Below are 25315 nucleotides of genomic sequence, written 5' to 3' on the forward strand. Positions count from 1 at the left end.
GTAACCATCATTGTGCAAAATTATCGCAATAAAAGTTTACAGCTTCCTCTTTCATTGTAGATTCCACATCTTGAAGCGATTGACATTCCCTAGAATCATCTGAATATTTGAGATTGTTGAAGACGATGATAGTTACCCCTTAGTTATCCACTCCTACTGTGAGGTTTATCTTTTGTTGTGGCAATATTTTGCCTATCATCAATAGGTTCATTCATCAAACCCTCAGCCTTGTTTTCCATTGAAGGTGAGTATTCTTGTATCTTTAGATATTCGTTAACAATCTCATGCCTAGGTTCTCCAAATATCTCCCCCTAAATTTAGCTTTTTTTAGATCTGGGTTCCACTCCTTAAGATAGGTGTACTACATTGCTCCTTGTCACGAGCCTTAATAACTTATGCATAACTAGGCAGATTATCTGGTGGGCGTACATGTACTGCTGTAGCAATTTGATCTGCTTCAGTTTGTACGGCTCTTAAATAGTAATTATAACTATATAGCAATGCTTCTTGGCTCTTAATAGATGTGGTGTTGTCTTACAATAGAGCCTTTGTAGTCACCATAAAGTCTTGGAAAGGAGTTTCCAAAGAGTTAGTGTTCGATGAAGATGTTGGCCCCTTATTAATATTTTTCTATGCCAAATTTTTTCTAAAAAGCTAGGGTCTAGTCATGTTATGATGCCAATTCGAGCTATTTGTATTGTTTGTGCCTTGATTCCCCAAATAAAAATTTGGATGTTGATGTCATTCTGGGTCGTAGGTGTTCGAGTAGGGGTTGTTGTCGCTCCTATTAAAGTTCCCCACATAGTTGGTAGACTCATGGTTTTTAGGGAACTTGCTCACATAGTGCTTTCTATGGTAAATTGGACAAGAAGAGCTTGCAACCTTAACTTCCTTCACTTCGCTAGGGCATTAGAGATTCTTGAACATATTGGTACGGTTAAGAGTTAGGTTGAAATTGATTCCTTAGCATCCAACTATAATGTTTCTTGAGTTATCCTCCCCGTTCTAGGCCTCATAGAGGAGAATTGAGAGTCATTGTTTGCAATCCTATCTAGGATATCAAATTCATTCTCGGGTGACTAGTCCAGTAAAGTTCCATTTGTTGCAGCATCTAGTATCATACTCGTTGGAGCATTCATACAATGGTAGAACATAACAACTTGTATCGAATAGTGGAATCCATGGTTCGTGCAATTGCATAGTAGTCCATTACATCTATCATAACACTCATACATTGACTCATCATCATCTTGACGAAACAAAGCAATGTCACTCCTAATTTGGGCGATCATGTTGGGTGGATTTTTCTGCAACAAATTTGTTTTGCACAAGTCTGACCATGATTTTATCAAACTGAATGGAACTCCACTAAGTCATGCCCTAGCTCGATCTCTCAAATAATATGAGAATAACTTCAATTTCAACACATCTTCTTGCACACATTGCTACCAAAATGAATTACAAACCTCTAAGAAAACACGAATATCCTTCCTTGCATCCTCATGAAGTGCACTACCAAACAAACAAGTCAAACGTAGTGAACATCAGGGGTTTTAGCTCAAAGTGGGTTGCATGAATCTCTGGAGCTATAATTCTAGAGTTGAGATTGTCCAATTAGGATCTAAGTGGTCTCTAGTCCATCACTGAGATTTGCTACAACATTTAGATCTACAGGATCTTCACTTGATTTTGAACTTCGAAATTGTGTCTTTCATTACTTTGAACACTTCTTCTTTGACAAAAAAGTTATTTTATTTTGGTACCAAAGAAAACAATGAATCCTTAGATCCTCTACAGATCATATAGCAGCATAACGCCTGAAAAAATGAACCAAAAATAACAAGTAAATTTATACAAAAAAAGCGAAAAAACATAGTGCAAAAACTAACTTAAAATCATCAAATGCCAATCCTCAACAATGGTGCCAAAAACTTGTTTTGTGTGTGATGTACTATGCTATGGCATGTAAATATGTGCAAGTATACATAATCGAACAAGTAATATAGTAGTGAGTGAGTATCATCTCCACAGGGATTGAAGGTACTTCGAGTAAAGTTTATGTACTATTCTAAATTATGTAAGTATAGTTAGTGTGGTGTGAACAAGTGAGAAAGAAAAGTTGTGGAAAAATGATATGTACAAGGGATATGAGTGTGAAAATGTTGTGGAAAAAGTTTAACTAAAGTGCTAAGGTAAATAGTAAAAGAATATTGCAACAAAAGTAACTTGAACTCTGGATAATGAAACAAAACTTGCCAACCTCACACAATCAAGCTTGTATAGGGGTAATTGGCTGTATTTGCTATGAAAATTAATATTTTGTGTTTATAATGGTGTATACTACCCGACAGGATTTACTAATAATGGTACTAAACTATCTCTAATAAGGAATGTAATAAAACTAATGCCACGACAATACATCTCAACATGAACTGCAATACTAGCCTATCGAGTAAGTCCTACCCCTTTTAGTCGTTGAAACCCTCTCCTTACCTCTAAGGTGGGTTAAAACCTCACCATCCTCGTTTAGCACCCTTGCTCACATCGATCTAGCCTAACTATCTCGATATTAGGCATCTATACTTAGCAAACTACTATCTCTCAAAAGCTTTTACAATATTAAGCACTTAAAGTAAAAACAATGAGCAAAACAAAATGAAAACATTCAGCTATTCATTAACACAAAACAAAAATGGTTCAGCACAAACCCAACACCAAATAATTTAGTTCATGACAGGGCTACATTTATTCATCAACAACGTTAAGTACAAACTCATGTAAAATAAAGAAATGAAAGCACAAGGAGAAGAAAACTCCCAAATGACTTATTGTCGTGACCTTTAGCAGCACCGCCATGAATCTCCTTAGCAAGGCTAGCTTCTCTCAAGGACTTAAACGCTGCCCTTCGAAGCTTAGCTATGTAAGACACCATAAAAATGGAGAAAAAGAAGAAGAAAATGAAAAATTAGTGAACTGTTACCTCACTGATTAAATTACTCCCTAAAAGCTCTTTATCATTATCTATTTATACTACGGTAATCCCTAGGGTTTTGTTCCAAAATTCCCTTTGTACCCTAGGAATCATTCTCTTTATGTGAATAGGAGGTTATATTGTCATGTGGTCCCAAAAAGGGCAATTGGGTATGGCATTCACTTGTTGACATTGATAGCTGACAATCTAACAAATATATCTTCGTCCTTTATGTCATTTTCTGCCTAGAATTGACATCCAGAATGATGTATCATTTTTCACCAAGGAATACTATCCAGAATTATTGATACATTTTTCATCTTTATCAGCTTCAATAGTCCTTCAGATATCCTTATTCAGAATGCTACAACAAATCAATACTTCTCCTTTAGTTTTCTTCACATGTACAATACCAACAAAACAAGACCTTTCCCCTTCAACAACATCGATTTTTTGACAATAAAATGATGCAACAAAACATTACCACCAAATGTAATTATATGACCCTAAATCAACTAATTGGAATGAAATGGGCTTTTAGATAACTAATTACTAAAGTAAAAAGGCACAAAATATAGTTTTTTACGAGTTATGAAGTAGGTACCAAAATATGTATACACAAACGAGGAACGACTTTGAATATTCACTCTTTGTTTGAAATTCATAGAATAAATCTTTTTTTCGAATAAATACACACGAACTAGATACAATACGGTTAGGATTACTTTCTTAAAAATAAAGTATGCCAGATAAAAAGTACGTCTGGGTAAGATTACTATTTTAATGAAAGCATTTTTGGGTAGATAGCATGATGGGTAGGTGTTATATTCATCTTTGAATAGAACTATTATCTTTATCAATTATCTCACAGATACCAACTAATTTTTTTGTGTGCCGTTTTTCACCTTTTTGTATTGCATCATCATAACATAACATGAAGGTGTTGATCCAATTATGACTCTCTAATTGGAAAATTTTCATAAATAGATAGAACAAAATCCTAGATTCGATATGTGATTACTTGATCTGAACAACGATGCATCTATCGAATCTTGCCTACAACTATTCCACCTTTAATCATCAAGTCGTAAGATACAACTCTAATGCCTTAGGGGAATCATTCGAGAGGGTCCACAATTTGCATAGAATGTCTAAACAAGCCAAAGGGGTCATCGAGCACTTGGTGTGGCATAGTTTTCAAGGAAGAAGATCCAAAACAAAGTATCAACTCAGTCTAGACTCAACACCCAAGCAAAAGTATATCTCTGATGAATATTATTCTATGATATTCATCGTTGTGATCAATATCGCTTGTATTTTCATTTGTATATTTTCATTTCGCACTTGTATTGTGTTTTTAAACATTTTTGTTATACATTAATCATGAAAACATGAGATTAATTAATGGAGAACTTTGTGAAAGTGATCCTAATGACGTTGTTTATGAGAATTGTGGGCTACTCAATCGCAAGGCCCAAATTTTACCAACTCAGGGGTATGAACATTCGATAAATGATGGAGCATTCTAATCAAGATGAAGCCATTGCATCCACCATGAAGCTGCACTTGTACTTGCATTAGATATTTTTTGAGCTTGTTTTTTTTTTCCTTTTTTTCTATTATTAAATGTTTGTAAATCCCTCGACATTCAAACATATTAAATAAAACGTCACATTATGAGGATATGAACAATGAACCAATTTTAATCTTGAAGTTCTTTAAATATCATTTGAATTAAAAGCTCTCATGAGAATTAAGGTTATGGCCTTTAGGAAAGTGACAAAATTGAACCCTCATAAAACAAGGACCTGTGATCATGCTTAAAAGATACACCCAAACATCATACCCTTATCTTGTTGGACCAATTAGCCTTCTCCTCCAAAGAAGAGATGATGAAAGGCTTCGCATTCAGGTATGTATAGGAGAGGACAAAATGGGGAATCTTGTGTAATACCCCAAAATTTTAGTTAGTGACCAAAATGTAAATTTTGAAAGTTTGGTAACCTAAGTAGAAATTAGGAAACGTTTAGGAACCTAATTGGTAATTTTCCCAAAAATAATTTTATTTCATAAATGGATAGTTTAATCTCGAGAATGGGGTTTTATTGAAATCAGATTCTTGATCCGGAAATTGTGTTAAAAATATGAAGTGTTAAAGTCTGGTAAAAATTCGGTTAATTGAATCGAATCGAAATTTTGAACTTTTTTTAAGGATGATAAATCAAGCTTAGAAATATTACTTACATATTTTAAAATGATGGAAAATAATATGCAACATTGTATTTGATAATTTTATTTCCATGTTCAATTTAGATCGTTGGATGAAAAATGGCAAAATTGAATTTTTTGGAAAATGGCATGGGGAAAGTTTTAAAGGGGAAAATATTTTGTTCATATTTGAATTTGGAAGATGATAAGGATTATGACGCTTGGTATTAAAGTCAATATCAAGTTTCATTAAGGGTAAATTAGTAAAGATGTGTTATTCATTTGGACTGTTAAGTACCAAGAAAACTTGGAGATGTTAAAAACAACATTAACACAAGTCTCATAATGGTTTGGGATGTGTGTTCGTACAAGAGGAAAAATTTTGGTTTATGCTTCAAAGAAAATATAGAATCATGAAAGAAATTATCTGACAAATGATCTCGAGTTGGCAATAGTTATGTTTACTCAAAGCAGTGAAAAGAAAAGGAACTGGATTGAATTCCTTAAAGAATGATGATGTGCTTATCAATTGCAAATAGGAAAGGCTAATGTGGTGGTTGATAGAATAAAGCTGAAAGAAATTTATATTCTGAGAGTTTTAAATACGTGATTGTCTTTAAAGAAAGATGGTGTTCTAATTGTATAATTAAATTTAAAGCCTATGTTGCTAGATCGAATAAAGGATCGTCAGAGAAAGGATGAAAATTATCATGCTTGTTAAAGATAGAACAAGAAGAAAAAGGTGAAACTAAAGACTTTAAGGTTAAATCTAATGAATGCTTATATTATTGAGGAAAGATTTTATAAACATAAATTAAAAGAGTTGTCATCGAACTTGTTTCTAAATGGCTGACATGTCAGAGAATTAAAGTAAAGCATCAAGTGCCTTCTAAATTATTGTAATCAATTTCTATCCCTTAGTGGGAGTAGGAACAAATTACAATTGACCTTGAAATGGGAAAAGATCACTTAAGATAATCTCAAGATAGTTATTGATTGAAAAAATTCTTGCGCAGACTTGAAAAGAAAAGAGATTGAATACCAGGAAGATGATAAAGAAGTATTTCTTAAATTATCACCTTGGAAAAAAGTATTGTTGTTCGAACACAAAGAAAAGTTGAGTCCGAGATTTATTGGATCTTATAAGATTATAAAAATAGAAAAGAAAATAAATTTGGACCAGTGACTTATCAACTAGTATTGCCTCCAGAAATAGACAAGATCTATAATGTTTTTCATGTGTTGATGCTCAGGAAGTATCAATCATATTCTTTGTATATTAGCACCCTAGAGGAAATAGAGATTCAGAAAAATTTGACATATGAAAAAGAACCAGTACTTATTATAGTTCGACAGAGAAATCAAAGGTTGAAAAAAAACTAATCGAAAGAAAAAAAAGAACATGATATGAAAAAGGAATATCCTTATCTATTTACATCAGGTACGTATTGAAAATTCAAAGCTGAATTTTCTTAAGGGGAAGAATTTTAATACCCCAAAATTTTAGTTAATGACCAAAATGTAAATTTTGAAAGTTTGGTAGCTAAAGTAGAAAATTAGGAAATAATGAGGGACCTAATTGGTAATTTTCTCAAAAAGAATTTTTATTCCATAAATGGAAAGTTTTATATTGAGAGTGGGGTTTTATTGAAATTTGATTCTTGATCTGGAAATTGTGTTAAAACTATGAAGTGTTAATTTCTGGTAAAAATTAGGTAAATCGGATCGAATCAAAATTTGGAAAAAAAAATTGAAGGACGATAAATTAAAATTAGGAAATGTTGAGGGACCTAATAGGTAATTTTCCCAAAAGAATTTTTATTCCATAAATGGAAAGTTTTATATTGAGAGTGGGGTTTTATTGAAATTAGATTCTTTATCTGGAAATTGTGTTAAAACTATGAAGTGTTAATTTCTGGTAAAAATTTGGTAAATCGAATCAAAATTTAGAAAAAAAAATTGAAGGATGATAAATTAAAATTAGAAATATTATTTCCATATTTTAAAATGATGGAAAATAATACGGAGCATTAGATTTCAGAATTTATTTCCATGTTCAATTTGGACCGTTGAATGAAAAATGGCCAGATTAAAATTTTTGGAAAATGGCATGGGGAAAGTTGTAAAGGGGAAAATATTTTATTCATATTTGACTTTGGAAGATGATAAGGTTTATGAGGCTTGGTACTGAGGTAAATATCAAGGTTCAATAAGGGTAAATTAGTAAAGATATTTTAATTTTAAGAGTAAATTGGTAATTTAGCATTTAATGAATTTTTAATTCATTATTTAATAAAGAAAGATGAAGAATTTCCAAGGGAATTTCTTCATCTTCTCAAGCTTTTATGTGAGCCTCGCCAAGGTAAGAAAACAAATTTGTTTTGATTTTTCAAGCCAATTTATTAGGAATTTGGATCATGGCGTGAAATAGAAAATTCTTCTATTCGAAAAATGTTATCATTTGGTACCATTATTGCTTGATAATTTGGTTTGTGTTCAAACTCCCAAATTATAGGGTTTATGTTCACATTAGGGTTTATGGAATTGATGATGAATCTTCACGTTTTTGAGGTTATAGATTCATTTCCAAGCTTGTTTGATGATTAAAACATGTTCAATCCTCCTAGAAATGCTTATTTAAGTTTCGACCAAACCCTGAAGTTAGGGGAACTTTGTGTTTTTGATGAAATTTGATTGTAGAGATGTTGTCAGGTTGGATGCAGGTTGATTTCATGCTTGAATTGAATCAAATTTGAGCAAAATCATGAAAAACCTAATCTAGAAACTTTAGAACATTCGGTCATGACTTGTATGGACAAGAAAAATTATGGAAAAATTATGTAAGGGATGGAAATGATGTAGGAAGTATTCTACAAGCCTTAGAAAATTTTGAGACAATTTTGTAATTTTTTAAAAAAGTTGGGGACTTAATCGATAATTATGGAAAAGTTGTGGATTGTTGTGTAATTGTTCAATAGTTGGTGTAATATGCTGGAAATTAATGTTTTAGAGTTGGAATTGAAGTTAGCATGTGAAATTTGATTATTTTAGAAAACTTGTAAAAAGTTGTTGTTTAAATCACAAATATGGAAACGTTGGGAGATTAAGTGAAAATGTTATGTGAAGTTGGGATAAAAAGGAACTTTAGTGGTCAATTAGAAGTATTAAGGTCAACATTTATGTTGTGACATGGAAATTGTATCGAATAAGCATCGAAATATTTGTTAGGAAGTTATTTTCCAAAGTATGCCTATGTTAGTAAGATTCTAACATTTGGTTTGACTTTTTATATGTTTGGTAATGATGTTCATCTAGAAATTGAGTGCTTGAAATCAAGATCAAATATTATTAAAGCTCAGGAGAAGCTTTAGGATTAATGGGAAATTTCAAGGAATGTTGCAAGCTAAGTACTTATGTTATCGAACAAACATTGGCTTGCGATGAGCCAATGACGAAGTTAATATGGTAAGGAGTGACTCCTAAAATGTTATTTTATTTTTGATGCATGCATATATGTGCATTTGGTGAGCTAATAGAATTAGTGACAAGCTGAAAATGCTAATTGGTGAAGTCTAATTAGAAATTTAGTTATGGAAAGTAAGTTTAAAAAATAACCATAAATTCTACAAAAAATGAGTACAAGATGATTTTTATACAGTTGGATTTTTAAGTCAGTCTAGTTTTGTTTAAAACAACGAAAACTGATTTCAAGGTGTATACAAAAAGATGAATTTTTATCCGAGGATAGGTCAGAAAATGGGGCAGTAGATTCTTCTCAAAACAAATTTTGTCAGTCAAATTTGAAAATTTATAATAAATTGTACAAATTAAACGAGAAGGATTTCCTTAGATAGATAGATTCTTATTTGAGTCTAGTTTCTAGTGGTATAAACAGAATAATTTTTAAAGGTGTGGATTAATACAGAATAATATTTCTTTAAAGGTAATACAAACTACCAGAACATGAAATTATGACAAATTTTAGGATTTAACCGAATTAGAAGAAATGATCAAGTTAAGGCTTAGTGAGGCTTATATTTTGATTTGTATATAATGTCAAAATGAGTGCAATGCATGACTAACATTATGCATGTGTCGCGACCGTCTTTCGGATAGGCCCGGAGTTGGGCTTCGACTTAAATAATTGGGTTAGAGTTGCCACTGATCATTTATTTTTTAAAATATAAACTAGGTTGATCGGATACCTTGGTTTATTTTCTTACCTGATCTGCTTCTTTCCAAAAATATGTCAGGTTTGGGAGTCGGTTACAGTCAATGAAGGATTAGCACCCTTGTACTACCCTTTCGATAGTAATTTAATTTCCAGTTGTCTTAATTAAGAAAATTGTAAGTTAAATTAAAAAATAAAAAATCGATCCAAATTACTTACCTTTAATTGATTTGAAAATTACTCCTAAAATATCAAAAAGATGTTAAAAAATGAAGTACTTAATTGCTCAAAAGAAAGAGAAACAAAAATTCAATTATAATATTTACAACGAAATAAAAATATATATACATAACAAAAAATAGAAATTAATGAAATGGAAAATAGAAATAAATAGAACAAGATAAATTTCACATACTAAAAACATAAAGTAATATAAATAATGCAAAGAAAAAGGGTAATTAAACAAAAAATCAATTGCAAGATCATGTACACACAAAGACAAAAATTAAATAATTAAAACAAAAATGAGAGAAATAAAAAATAATATAAATAAATAAATAAATAACAAATGTTGGATCGAGAACCCATAAAATGTGATGGCTTTAAAAATATAATTAAATAAACATGAATTGAATAAAGAGAATGACCAAATTAAAAGAAGGACTAAAACATGTGACAAATTTAAAAGAAAAAAGAATCAAAATTAAATTTAAAGCATGAAAAGGTTTTTTAAAAACAATAGAGGAACTAAGGCTGCAATTAGCACTTACCCTATCAAAAACACGTGAATTTTGGAATTAAAAGGGTCGAGTTTCGGGTCGGCTATAAAGCCCAAGTTTCATAAACAGATTTCATGTTCCCCTCCCCCTCAAAATAGATCACAACCAAAAACCCAAAATGCTCTGAATTGTTCTATGTGTTCTTCATGAACACGAAGAACATTCAAACCCAAACCCAGATTCTGGCTAGCACTGCCTCGCCGGCCGCCGTTCATCGGCGGTGAACCCAAAATATTTTTACACCGTTCAAAAGCCTATCATCTCCTCTTTTCAAAAATTCGATTTATTTTCACAAAAGAGCCTCGGGGAGGGCTAGGTCTAAGAAAAACTTCTCAAAACCCTCCCCCTGATCATCGACCGTTCTTTTTTTCTTGGTTTTTTAGTCAAAAAAGGAAAATAAAAAATTAACCCGAACATACATATGAAAGTGAACAACCGAGAATGGTAAAAAGTTACCTCTTTTATTTTGTTTCTTTTAAAAAGTTACAAGTCTCATTTTACTTCGATCATCTATCCTTTTTTGTTTTACATGTACATAAATTTATAGCTTTCTGAACCCACTGTTTTTGGGTTGATTTAGATTTCTATTTCAACTGAAACATGGATTTGTTTTGCTATTTTTTTCCGAATGATTTGTGTTGTTGTTGTTGCTGGATCGAGGACTCTCCGAGAGTCCTCGAGCTTATCGGTGTTTCTCCTGAACGTTTGGTACTGAAACCCTATCATTTGGCCCTTATAGACCGTTGGATTGGTTCATATCCAATGGATCTGTTGTTAGAGCACTGATATCCAAAAGATAAAACCCTAATTCAAAGAGTCAAGAAAACTTAGGTCGTGTTGGTTTACTTGCTTCTTGGTCGGGTCGGCCTGTTGGGTCAGGCTTTTTCGCTTTGTTGGGCTCTCTGCTGGGCCTCTTGGGCTGTTGGACTTGGACCTTGAATTTTGGACCAAAGAAAGAAAAACGAAAATGAATAATATATAATATATAATATATAATAAATAATATATAATACTATATTATATAATATATAAATATTTTTTTTAACTATATAATATACATATTTTCAAAATATTTTCAAAAACTATATATTATATATATTTCAAAATATTTTCAAAAACTATATATATTATATATATATTCAAAATGTTTTCAAAAACTATATATTATATATATTTGCAAAATATTTTTATAAAATCTATTATATATATATGTTTCAAAACGTCTTTTTAAAAACTATATATTATATATATGTTTTAAAAATTTTATAAAAAAAATATATTATATACTATATATATATACACACACACTAAATAAAACCCCAGACGAAAATGAGTGACTACAACTGCCCCTCTTTGGTCATTATCGTGTAACCAAAATTGGGCAAAGACAAAAAGACACAAATTTTCGTTCGGCACATGGGCTTGGAAACAAGCATGTTCATGTAGGAGTTATCGACTTCTGAGTTTGAAATCCAACTCCATGTTGCAGTTGAATTTTTATCAACTACCATCTGCTATGGAGTTGAGACTTGAAGAAAAAGGACATCTCCCTATTGTTGAGTCGTACTGCGGGTGACTCTTGAGATGCCTTTGAACATGATATTCTTCATTTTGAAGTTGAAATTGTAGTTGAAAATCAGAGGGTGGCTTCTTATTGCCAAACTATAGTCAACCTTAGTCCTTTTCTGGGCTTAAAAACCTCAGTTTAAATTTCCACTGAAAAGTATACCATGCAGTTGATATGCCCTCGAGCTGAATGGAATCGAACTCAAAAGTTCTTGTTCACAAATAACTCTTCTTGCCTTGAGTTAAGTTGTACTAAGTTGGGAGATAAACCTGACTCATTTATTGTGACACTAGGTCAATCCATACGATATGATTCTTCGTGAAGTTGAAATTATGGATGGCTCCTTCGTTTTGAAGTTGAGCTTTGAATTGGATGTCGTTCGTTATGAAGTTAAAATTGAATATTATAAATTGCATTGTATCGAGTTTAATATCTTTCGCTGTGAAGTTGAAATTGACTCAGCAAAATTATGCACATATGTGATGCTACGGATGCAATGTTCTTATGTGTGCCAAAAATGCATATGTGAAATATGTTATTTTAGGATTTGGAGAGAAATCTTCAATCTTTTTGTCGGTCCTGATGACTTTTGATTCTGGAATCTTGAATTTTTTTATCTTGATCTTGGATTCTTCACTATGTTTAAATTCGATGTATAGAATTTTATATCTAGTCCTGGTTTAGTGCATAAGCCCTAATCTGCTTCCGAATACCTGCACCTTTCTAGAAAATCTTGTACAATAATACATAATTATCTTTTCAAGAGTGAATAAAACATTAAGTTTAAATTCAACCTAACATGCTTAAAAGGAATTGACTTAGAGAAATGGTCATATTTATTTATAAGGAAAAAGCAACAAAGTATATGACAAACATTTTGGAAAGTCAAAAAGAAATATTAGTAGATGCATTAGATCTTGATAATGTGAGCACCTTTAAACTGATACGTTGTTAGATGACTTTTGAGTATAGCCTTTGTCAAGGGGACTTTGAAAATGTGACAATGTTCGGAAGTGCCACATTTCCCTGAATCATTAAGTCTGTAGAAGATTTAGATGTCGTGACACAAAACCTTTCCTAAATCCTCATCCAAATTGCCCTTTCGGGTTTTCAACTTGGATTCATCCTTGGTCTCAAGATGCCCTTTGCGAGTTCTCGTCTTGGACCCACCTTTTTTTTAATTTAAGGCACCCTTTCGGGTTTTCACCCTTGATGTTTTTTTAACTTAGGGCGCCCTTTCAGGTTTTCACCCTAAGAGAAATATTTTTTGACTGCATCTGAATTAACGGGATTTGGTAGTTCTGGCCCATCAATTTCAGTCAGAATCAGTGCTCCTCCGGAGAAATAATTATTTACGACATAAGATTCTTCCCAATTTGACATCCATTTTCCTCTGAAATCTTTTTGAATTGGCCAAATTCTCTTTAATACAAGATCTCCTTCATGGAATACTCTTGGGAGCTCCTTTTTATTATGTTTCATTTTTGGTAGAGTTGACCATGGTGAATGGCTTTCAACCTCTTTTCCTCTATTAGGTTCAACTGATCATATCGAGTTTGGACCCATTATGCATCATCTAGTTTAACTTATGACAAGACCGGGAGTGATGGAATATCTACCTCAATGGGTAGTACTACCTCCATCCCATATGCTATTGAGAACGGGTTACCCTAGTTGAAGTTCGTACCGAGGTTTGGTAAGCATACAGAGAAAATGGTAACTTCTTATGCCAATCTTTGTATTTTTGAGTTGTTTTCTCCACTATCTTCTTGATGTTTTTATTTGCCGCTTCTACTGCTCCATTCGTCTTCGGTTCATAAACAGTAGAGTTATGATGCTTTATGTTAAATTGTTCACAAGCATCGTCCATCATCTTTTCCAGAAGATTTGAAAAGAGAATCTATCATTTCAGGCTTTGGAGGTTGTGTACGCACATCTACCTTATAGTGGGAAATCAGTGGCCACTGTCTGGAGCTAACCACCGCAACAATCGACAGGACATCCGACTACCCAGAAGAGCCATGTGACACATCCATGCCAAGGATGATAGTTGGAACCTTTCAAACCATAGGTATTGATCTCTCAATGATCAACATTGAATTTAATCCACGAAGCTTGACATTTATCTTCAGAAGCAAATTTGTAAGGTACTGATCATCAGAGTTCTTCCGATAAGGGCATGGATACAAATACCACCTTTCTTAAAAAAATGCAGTCTGGTAATCCTTATCCCATATTCTAGAGTTGATTTTTTGAAAGAAGACGAAAATTGGGTTATATTTGTCGATCAGTTAAGATATGAACCGCGCTATGTAATTTACCTGTCCAAAAAACCTCGAACCTCTTTATATTTTGTGGGGGAGATAAATTCTAGATGGTTTTGACTTTATCTGGATCGACTTCGATACATCTCCTGCTGACCACGAAGCCTAACAGCTTTCTAGATGTTACCCCAAAGGTATACTTGTTGGGGTTCAGTTTCATATGGAACTTTCTTAATCTTTGAAGGAGACATGTTCATTTTCAATTTGTAATTTGACAATCAGGTCATCGACCTAATCCTCGATTTCTTTGTGTAACATGTCATGAAACAAGGTCACCACGGCTCTCTAATATGTTTCCCCAACAATCTTTAATTCGAAGGGCATCACCTTGTAACAGAAAATTCCCCACATCGTGACGAATATAGTCTTTTCCATGTCCTCAGTATGCATCTTAATCTGGTTATATCTTGAGAATATGTCCATGAACTAGAATAAGGCGTTCCCGGTAGTATTATCCACCAGAATGTCTTTTGCGGCAGAGGAAAGTTTTCTTTGGGACTCGCCTTGTAAAGGACTCGATAATCAACACACATGCATACTTTTTCTGTCTTTCTTTGGAACCAACACTATGTTAGCTACCCATTCTGGATACTTTCCCAGTTGAAGAAAGCCAGCATTGAATTGTTTCTTGACATCTTTCTTGATCTTAAGGAGTATTTCAGGTCTCATTCTCTTTAGCTTTTATTGCACAGGTTTCCATTCTGGTATGATGGGCAATTTGTGGACTACCATATCTGTATATAGTCCCGACATGGCTAGATATGACCACACAATAAGAATATTAATTTTCATCTTGCTTCAGTCGAAAGAGTTGTGCCAATTTTGACTTCCTTTCATTCTTTTTTTGTACCCAGATTCAGGATTTTGATTTTCTCTTCATGTCGCAGTATTTGTTTATTTTCTCTTTCTATCATCCTTAACAATTCAGAGGGTAAACTGCACTCGCCTTCATTGTCACATTCATCAACTTCCCTAAGACAAACGAACTATTCCAAATCCAGTTCCGGGTCAGTATCATCAGCGCCTGCATTATCATTATCCTAGGACTTTGAGGAGAAAAATTAAATGTGTATGTGTGAGAGAAAAATATCCAACACGGAATGACCGAAAATTAAATTCCAAAGAGGATAAAATAAAGCACTGAACGAAAGAAAATCAAATTAAAAAAAGTACTAAATGAAAGAAAATTGAGTTCAAAATAAAATATTTGATATGAAAGAAAATTGAGTTCAAAAGAAATGAAAAATGTTTGTCGTGAAAGAACCTGCATCTTTTATTGAATTAAAAAAACATTTATTCACCCTTACAAAGGATCACATATCGCCCCGGGTGTAAGTTAATAGGGATAGTTTGAGTATTACTCTGAAAGAAATTTGAAAGCCATAGGGAATTCTTCAGTTGTCCAGTTGCTAAGCACCGATCCAGGTGGCAAAGGGAGGATTCCTGATTCGTCCATATTTTTGCCGTTCTCCATGGTTATAGCGTTAACACTCCAATATTTTAAAGCAGCCTCCAAATCTGGTGAGGTCATCCCAAACTCATAATCACCGGATTTAAATATTTCATAAAGAGGTGGAAAAACTATGGGTTCCCATTGAAAATATTTTCCGTTCAATCTGGCCAACCTTCTGTCTCGGCCTTTCTATATTTCCTTCCTCTTCTGTTGTTGAAAATCTAGCCCGAAATGGTCTAGCTTTGTTATAGGAATAACGGGGTTGATCTTTCCTTGCAACAGATCCCTAAATCCTCTTACCACCTTGGCACCTCTTCCCAAGGTCTGCTTGATATCTATTTTAGTGTATTCAGAGAGTCGTGGTTTGGAAATCCTTCCTCGTTCAGCCACAAATGTGGCATTCACAAATTCTAAGGAGCGTAGCAAAAATTTTATCGCTTCATCATTTACTTCTATGTATGGGGCGTCAGTAGTCACACTCGCCACGATATCTTCTTCAGCATTAACAATTACCAGATCTCCGTCGATGATAAACTTGATTTTCTAGTGCAGCGTAGACGATACTGCTCCAGCTTGATGGATCCAAGGCCTTCTCAAAAGGCAGTTGTAGGAAGGCATGATATTCATTACCAAGAATTCAACATTGTAAGTAGCAGGTCCAATGGTTAAAGTCACCTCAATCTTGTCAATTACCTCCCTCTTGGTCCCGTTAAATGCTCAGACCACACTTTGGTATGTTCTTATATAGGAAGCATCTATTGGAAACATTTTTAATGTAACTAAAGGCATCACATTAAGGGTTGAACCATTGTCAATTAACACACTCGGTAAGGCGCGCACCTTATAATGAGTGGTGATGTGTAATGCCTTAGCTCGACCTCTTCCTCCAGCTGTAATCTCATTATCAAAAAATGAGATGAGATTATCAGCTTGAATGTTGTTTACCAGTCATCCATCTTGCTGACTGATATTTCTTGTGGTACATATGTCTGATTTACGAGTTTTAGGAGTTTCTTTGTGTGCTTCTGAACTTAGCATCAGTGCCAACATTGAAATACGTGTTGACAGGCTCTGTAATTAGTCTACGATGCTATACTCAATGTGCTTTAAAAATTTCAGAAACTCTATAGCTTCTTCCTCTTTTATTGGCTCGTTTATTGTCAGAACATCCCTTTGAAGGGTTCAAGTAGTCTCTGGAGGGACTTAGCTTCTTGGAAGTAGCGTTTCCCCATGGCATACCCTACTTTGTTGTCATCCTCTTTCAAGGTGCTTACTTGGCATTCATACTTCCAACGCACTTGTTTGTTATCCTTGTAGGAAAAAAGTCGAGGTATTGTGATCACCACCTTTGCTTGTGTTTTCTCTGCTGTCACTTTAGGGGTAATTACCAAAGGAAGACCCTGTCGTATCCGCTTTTGGATGACTCTTTATTTTCACAAACATCTGCTTCTGGAGAGTCTTGGATTTTGTCATGGAATTCCAGCTCCTTCTTATCCATCATGAGTTGGATCAAATCTTTAAACTTCGGGTAATATTGTACTCCATGCCCTACTTTATTATGGTAACAACAGTGGTTACCATCTTCACTACTTGATGTATCAAAATGTGGTGCAAGAAACCCTGCCTTTATCTGTCTTTATTTCAGAAATATTAGTCTTAACTTTCCTGTCTTTATCTGTAGCAACTGCATTAATCCCAACCTCTTGATGGTTAGGCAAAGGATTTTGTGCAACATTAAGTGCTCCTGAGTCGAAGTGGATCCAATTCTTGTTACACATTCTTTGTAAGATCCTCTTGAATGTGAGATGTTCCACCGAGTATGGTGGAACTACATGAGTATCAAAGAGTTGTTGATACAGTTCCTTGTACGTCATGGGAATATAATCGAAATGTTTTTTTCCCTTTCTTTCCTAGGTTTCCTTGGATTTTGACGAGAAGTGCTTGATGGTACAGCTGCAGTTGTTTTTATGTTGGAGATTGTAACACCTTTATTGACATTGTAGGTGTTGATGTTATTAATATCCTCTCTCTTTCTTCTTCATAGGAGGTTTCTTGTTTGATTCCCCTCCCTCGATCTTGCCTTGTTTTATGGCAATTTCAATCATTTCACCGGCCATAACTAAGTTAGAGAAATTTCCTTATGTGATTGCAACCAGGTGCCTGAAGTAAGGAGTCTTCAGGTTTTGCACGAAGAGCTTCCTGAATTCCTTCTCATCCAAGGGTGGATGAACTTGCACATCTAAATCCCTCTATCTATGTGCATATGTCTGAAACTCTCATTATTCTTCTTCTCTATGATTCGTAGCGTGACTCGATCTGGTCTCATATCATTTATATGCTTGTATTTTTCCAGTAATGACTTGGCTAAATCTTTCCAGGTCTTGATATGAGATCGATTCAGGTAATTGTACCACCAGATGGTTGAACCTGAAAGACTCTCCTAGAAGCAATGAATCAGGAGCTGATCATTTCCAATATATCATGTCATCTTCCCATAGAACATGGTAATATGGGTTGAAAGGAAACTATCCCCATCAAATTTATCAAACTCAGGGATTTTTTAATTTTGGTGGGAGCACCAAATCCGGGACTAAACTCAGCTCTAGAGCATCAACTCTATAATAATCATGGTCCCCCTTAACTACCTACCAGTAGTTTTATCTTTTCTTCTATTTTCTTTGACTTGTCTTTTCATCAAAATACGGTATATTATAATCATCCGGATTATTCTCAGGGTTGGATACAAAAGTTTGTACCTTCACAGTGGATGAGGCTTTCGCTTTTGCAGCGGACGAGTACCCTTGTAGTCCTGGTAGGATTCCAAATGAGATAACCACCTGTGGGGTATGTGGCATAGCTACCCCTTCATATGACCTGCCCCGGGCACGCTTGCCTGTTTCAGGCCAGATAGTCTGGCAACAAATTGGCCAACCAAAGACTCTTGGCTTTTAGTGATTGTTTCCAGAGTGCTTTGGTTATTCTGGTTTATATTTTCTTCTAACTCCCTCTACAACCTCAATATGTTCTCTTCAAGTTGAGTAATTTTGGCTTCCATTTGTCTTTTCTTTATACGGCGTTGTATGGATGATGTGTGTAAAGGACTTGTGGAGGGATACCCGGTGTTTGTTCCCTAGACATTTCTCTGTTAGTTAATGTGAATGTAAAAACATGAAAAATAAAAAAATAAAATGAAAGATATGAAAATGATGCACGAGAATCAGAGACATTGATCCAGAAACGTGTCTGTTATTATAAATAATCTTTTTTGGGAAAAAATGTTTTATTTTTAAGAGACAAAAATATCCTAAAGGTACATTATGACTAAATCCTCTAAGCCCTGAACAGCTTCTAACAGGTTGATAAGTCTTCTTCCTCCATTTGTCACTGGTTGAATACCCTGTCATACTACTCCGGCTTCCCTTGCTAAACTGTGCAAATGACAACCTAATTTTTGTACATGTTCCAAGAAATCTCAGATAACTGCATCTCTAGCTTTCACCCTTTGTTGGTCCTGTTCCCAAAAAAAACACCACTGAAATCCTCTATCAAAAGGAACTATCCGAAGCTCACTTGCTTGTTTCTTGAACCCGTCCACAATGGCTTCCAACTCAGCTATGGTTTTTCCATCCCTCTCTTGTTGTCTCTGAAGGGATTTCTCTAAATCATTTACCTGGATCCTCAAACACTTATTCTGATGCTGGTTGTCTAATAATTGTCTCTAAGAAGTCTTTAGTTGTTCTTTCAAGGTTTCTCTTTTGTCTTGTCCTTCAAAGTTCCTTTTCAGGTTGCTAGCTTCACTTTTCCAGTACTTAAAAGTCCTTTATAGATTGGAATTGCACTGGACTTGTTCTTGATATCCTTTTCTAAAATCTTCAAACGCAAAACAAATTTTCTTTTGTTCCCTCTCTAACTTGTCTGCCTGATCCTTCTGGGTATCAGCATCCAATTTCCACTGGAATCTTTCAGCCTCGAGTTCCCTTAGACTTTGTTTCAGCTCCTGCTTTTTGGCTTCAAACTCTTTCCTTGCTATCTCTAGCTCGGAGGGAACATGATTAAGATGTTCTTTCATGGTTCGAGTGTCTTCATGGTTTGGCATTGGGATGGTGTCATTTTTCTTTAATCTTTGTCATTCCAGATAATCTGGAGTAAGCATGTCTTTAGCGGCCACGACATCCATACAGAACATTTTCTTCCATGACTTAACCACTTCTTTAACCTTTTTCTTATAGTCGTCCCCGTGATATGCAAATTCTGATCCAGATATTCCATGTGTTGTTAGGACAAACTGGCAAGCCTCATACTGTCGAAGTGCAAAAATTGGAGAGTATCCGACTCTTCCCTATAATCTGAGTAATGTCATAGTTTTTGAGTCCCCATATCAGAAAAGAATGTCACTATGGGTTAATCAGGGGGCTCTCCAGACAATATTCCTATCCTGAAGGTGTGTGAATACCTTCATCCATTTTTCTTTTGGGACACCTTCTTGCAATTTCAGGGTGAGGAATTCCTCCAAAAGAGAATAAGTGGTGTTGAATCGGCGGTAAGCAATTCTGTTAATCTTCCAAACGGTAACACATAACTCAATAGAAAAATATATCGAGAATATTGAGAAGGTCTAGAGAATATACCTACAAGAGATAATCCATATCGTCTAGGCCTTACATTTCCTACGGTCAGTAGTACTAGGTCATGCAGATTGGGAACCTAAAACAGTACTCTTCCATAAATACGGACAGTTGAACTTATTTTAATATAACAAATTTCAGGGCAAATTGTTTTTGGACAAAATTGAATTTATGCAAAGATTTCAAAAATAATTCAAAGTCCATAAAACTTGTATTTGAACACAAAATATTTTCAAAGCATGAGGTATCAATATTGTCTCTACAGATCGATACCACATGAACAATATCTATACAATTATTGTAGTATCAATACTCAAGGTAAAGAAAATATCGATACTCTCATGGCAGTACCGATACTACCCGTTGGTTTTAAATATGTTCAGATTCCAAACTACTTTTTTGGTACCGATATTGTGTAAGTATTGATACCCCAAACCTCAATATTGATACTCCCTATCCAACGGTCATATAACAGCTAGTTTTTATTAGAGAAGTACCAATGCTTCCAGCCTGAGTATCGATACTCCAATGTTTGGACAGTTTTGTTTTAGAGAAATTAAGTCCCCAGCGGCTAGAAACATCCACAAACACATATCAACATATAAAAACAAGTTCAAAACACTTGAAGAAGGTTACACAACACCTATCCAGTAATTGATCATCAAAAGAATAGCTTTTTCACTTTTTATAACTCTTTTCTCTTATACATAGTGTTTTTTAGTGAGTGTAATTATGTAAACACCTTTCTTTGAGATATTTCTTGTTTACAATCTTTTATCCTTTGTAAAATATTTTTTGGTTATATCTTAGCCATTGAAAAGAATGGGAAATTGTAAAGGTTACTCTTGAGCCTAGAAAAAAAAAAGAACAAATTAGTGAATTTGTTAGAAATCCGTAGTGAGGAACTAAGGTAGTGGATGTAGTCTTCATTGAGGGAGTTGAACCATTGTAAATCTTTGTGCAAATCTTTTCTATCCTTTATCCTAATTTCCCTAAAATTTCAAAAAGCCAATTCACCCCCTTTGGCACATTTTCAGTTGATTTTTCGAGCTTCTAAATTCCCAATAATTGGAATCAAATTGGGTCACAAATTGAAAATTTAACAACCTTATGACGATCCTTGAAGCTCTCTATCAATTTCCCGAAGCAACCGAAAAGATGACTTCTACTTCCGGTCAATACTACCTTGAGGATTCTCACTCCATCTATAGGTCACCCTACTTCAATGGAGAAAATTATTCTTATTGGAAGAATAGGATGATGTTGTTCATCTAATCCATCGACTTGCATTTTGGGATGCCATCATCGATGGTTCTTTTAGGCCTACAAGAAATCGAATAGAGTGGACAAGTGAAAATAGAAAGCTTACCCAACTCAATGCCAAAACAATGCACATGCCTCAACGAATATAGTAGAGTATCTTTATTCTCTAATGTTAAGGAGATTTAGGAAAAATTAGAGGTGACCCACGAAGGAACAAGCCAAGTGAAGAAGTCCAAGATTGGTATTCCCACCCTCAACTATGAAAACTTCAAGATGAAGTCTGATGAAGACATCTAGACAATGTTTGATCGATTTAAAATGGTATTCAATGAATTGAGTAACTTTGGGAAGGTGGGAATTGCCTTTAAATCCACCAATCAGAGTAATCAAGACTCAAGTGAAGAGGTGGATGAAAATAAAGATGATGAAATGGCCAAATTCTTCAAGAGATTCACAAAATTCATGACTTCCAAAGGAAAAGAAGTGAACCATAAATCGAGCAAGAAGAAGAGACCTCTGGTGTGCTTTGAATGCCAAAGAACGGGACATGTCAAATATGAATGTCCTCTTCTAAAGAAAAAAGGATCAAGCATAAAGAAGGCATATGTGGTGGCTTGGAGTGATGAAGACAACTTTGATGATGAAGTAGCCAATCTATGTCTCATGACCATTCAAGAAGATTTAATTGTAACTTCTAACTCGTGTGATTTAAATTCTTCTTACAAGATGCCTATGATGAGTTATAGGGGTGTGCAAAATCGGATATCAGATTCGATCTAATCCGAAATTTCAGATCATATCACCAAAAAAAATATCCGAATCTTATTTGAAATAACCAGATATTCAAATTTTTAGATCGTTCAAAAAATTATCTTATTTGATGTCATTTTGTAGTGTATAAATTGTTTTTTTTTCTTATCTCAAGATAATATGTATATTTTTTGTAACAGACTATTCAAAAAACCAATAGAAGCCAATAAAAATTTTCAAAAAATAGCAATAAATACATACAAGAAATAGATTATTCTAAAAGAAAATGAGAGCATGGTTTTGTTTATTTACATGCATGGCAGTAACATCTGAGAGGCCAGAGTCTCTTCTCCAAGTTACCCTCTAGTTAGAGGGAATCTTCCCTGACCTTTGCCTTTGAAAAATATGATAGATTTTGAAATTACATCTCTATAGTTATGCTTGGCAAAGTAACTATGGTGGTATTTGTGAAAAGGGCTACCGTTACATTGAACAAAAGAACCATTGAAACAAGCAAGAAGAAATATGAGAACCAAATGAGAAAGAGAGAGACCCATTTCTCCAGGCTTCCCCAACTTCCCAACCAATCAATCTGCTTTAAGTCGCATAGTAGGTGTGAGCAGACTACTTCCAAAAGATAAAAATAAATGTGCTTAGGACTAAACTTATTTTTTTTAACTTTGTATATAATTGGTTGCCTATTTGTTTTGTGCACGCATGAGTTTTGAACTTAAATGATTATGTGTTGTTTTTCTATCTCATGTATGTTAAAATGTATTATGATGAACATTTTTAAAGCTTTAATGATTTTTTTTAATTCTTAGCTCATCATAATGATTTTTGGTCAACTATGTTTTTAATGCTTTGTTTTTACAAACCTTGATTTTTAACCTTAAATTTAAATGTTTATGCATGTAATTTATTGCAAATGATATCTATCTAACAATTAATATCAATTTTTCAAATGCATAACATTTTTGGATAGTTGTATGCATATGAACTTTAATGTATCATGATTAATATTGTATAAAGTATTATAGACTTGGATTTATTGAATTCTATGCATTACTAACATGTTTGTTCATCTTTGTTAAAATTCAATTGTTTTTTAGTGTCAATGTTTTTAAACTCAATTATTTTTGAATGCTTTTGTTGAGGGGAAGCTTTTCATTTTTCAAATGAATTTTATGTTAAAATTTCTACTTACTCTCCATTATTATATAACAAAAAGGGGGAAGTATGGGCTTGAAAAATTCAATTTCATGAATAAAAAATAGGAGCTTTAATATTTTCCAAAATATTTATATTTTTCATCAAATGTTTTACTAAGCGGAAGTTTTGCCAAATATCATTTTTCAAATGTTTTGTTATATCAAAAAGGGGGAGATTGTTGAACTTGTTTTGATATAACAAATTTATGGGCAAACTGTTTTTGGACTAAATTGAATTTATGCAAAGTTTTAATTCAAAGTCCATAAAACTTGAATTTGAACACAAAACTATTTTCAAAGCATGAAGTATTGATACTATGTCTACAGTATTGATACCACATGAACAGTATCAATAGTGTTCTTGTAGTATCGATACTCATGGTAAAGAAATTATTAATACCCCAATGGCAGTACCGATACTACCATTGGTTTTAAATGTGTTCAGATTCCATAATGCATCTTTGGTACCGATACTATACAAGTATCTATACTAGTATCGATACCCCAAACCCTAATATCAATACTCCCTATCCAACGATCATATAACGACTAGTTTTTATTAGAGCAGTATTGATACTCCCAGCCTCGGTATCGATATTCCTATGTCTGGACAATTTTGTTTTGTATAAATTAAGTCCATATCGGCTCCAAAACATTCCACACGGCTAAAAACATTCACAAACTCATTACAACATACAAAAACAAGTTTAAGACACTTGAAAAAGGTTACAAAACTCTTATCCAAGAATTGATCATCAATAGAAAAACTTTTTCACTCTCTATCTTTCTTTTCTCTTGTATATAGTGTTTTTTAGTGAACTTAATTGTGTAAACGCCTTCCTTTGAGAGGTTTCTTGTTTACAATCTTTTATCATTTGTAAAAGGTGTTTTGGTACTATCTTAGCCATTGAAAATATAGGGAATTTGTAAAGGTTACTCTTGAGCTTAGAAAAAAAAAGAATAAACTGGTGAATTTGTTAGAAATCTTTTGTGAGGAGCTATGGTATTGGATGTAGACTTTATTGAGAAAGTTCAACCCCTATAAATTTTTGTGTAAATGTTTTTTATCCTTTCTCCTTATTTACCTAAAATTTCAAAAAGCCAATTTACCCCCTCTTGGAATATTTTTGGTTTATCTTTTGAGCTTCCAAAATCCCAACACGGTTGGCTATCAACTAAATATAAATATGCTATAAAATCACTAATTTAATACTTACGCATTGTTCAAAACGATCATAAGGACTCAAATTGAGTAGAATAGTAGTTATCAGGGTCTACTCTAAATGATCCAGAGAAGTGATGGTACCTGCAGAATATTAGATCCAAAAGTGAGTTCAAAACCTCACAACTAGCTTAAAAACTTAAGACTTAAAATGAAAAAAATGACACAAAATAGGGCTTTTGAGTCAGAATTTGGAAAATCATATTGCGAAAATGGATTCAGGATGTTGTAAAACATAGAGATAGAGGTCTTTAAAAAAGTTAACTAGTCAAAGTCAACTATCAAACTTAAGGATCAAAGTCAATTGTCAACGGTCAACGGCCAATGGGTTGGGTCACGGGTTAATCGGTCTAGTCGAATTAGTCTAGTAATTAATTCGTTCAGCCGATTTGAAAAGTTAAGACTTCCTCACACGTGAACGATGGCACGTAAGGGCACGTGGGATGCCATCCGGTGGTATTTTTGCACCATAACTATTAGAAATTATTTTTAACTCATGAGAAATAGCTTATCGAGGTTGGTTTGCAAAAAAAAGATGTCAAAAATTGGGTTTTTAATAAAACCTGAAACTTTCTCTTCTCCGCTAAAGCTAATACTGGATCCAAATAGGAAACAAAGACCACCGGACGACCGAGAATGAAACGACGAACAACGGGGTACCAAAGGTGTCGCACACCACCTCACAAATAGAGATGAATTAAAGAAAAACTAAAATAATAGTGAAAGAGGGGAGAGAGTGACTATTTCTTGTTTTATGGCACGAGCAGAGAG

The sequence above is a fragment of the Hibiscus syriacus genome, unplaced genomic scaffold, assembly GCF_006381635.1.
Source record: "Hibiscus syriacus cultivar Baekdansim isolate YM2019G1 unplaced genomic scaffold, ASM638163v2 tig00110747_pilon, whole genome shotgun sequence".
Lineage (NCBI taxonomy): Eukaryota > Viridiplantae > Streptophyta > Magnoliopsida > Malvales > Malvaceae > Hibiscus > Hibiscus syriacus.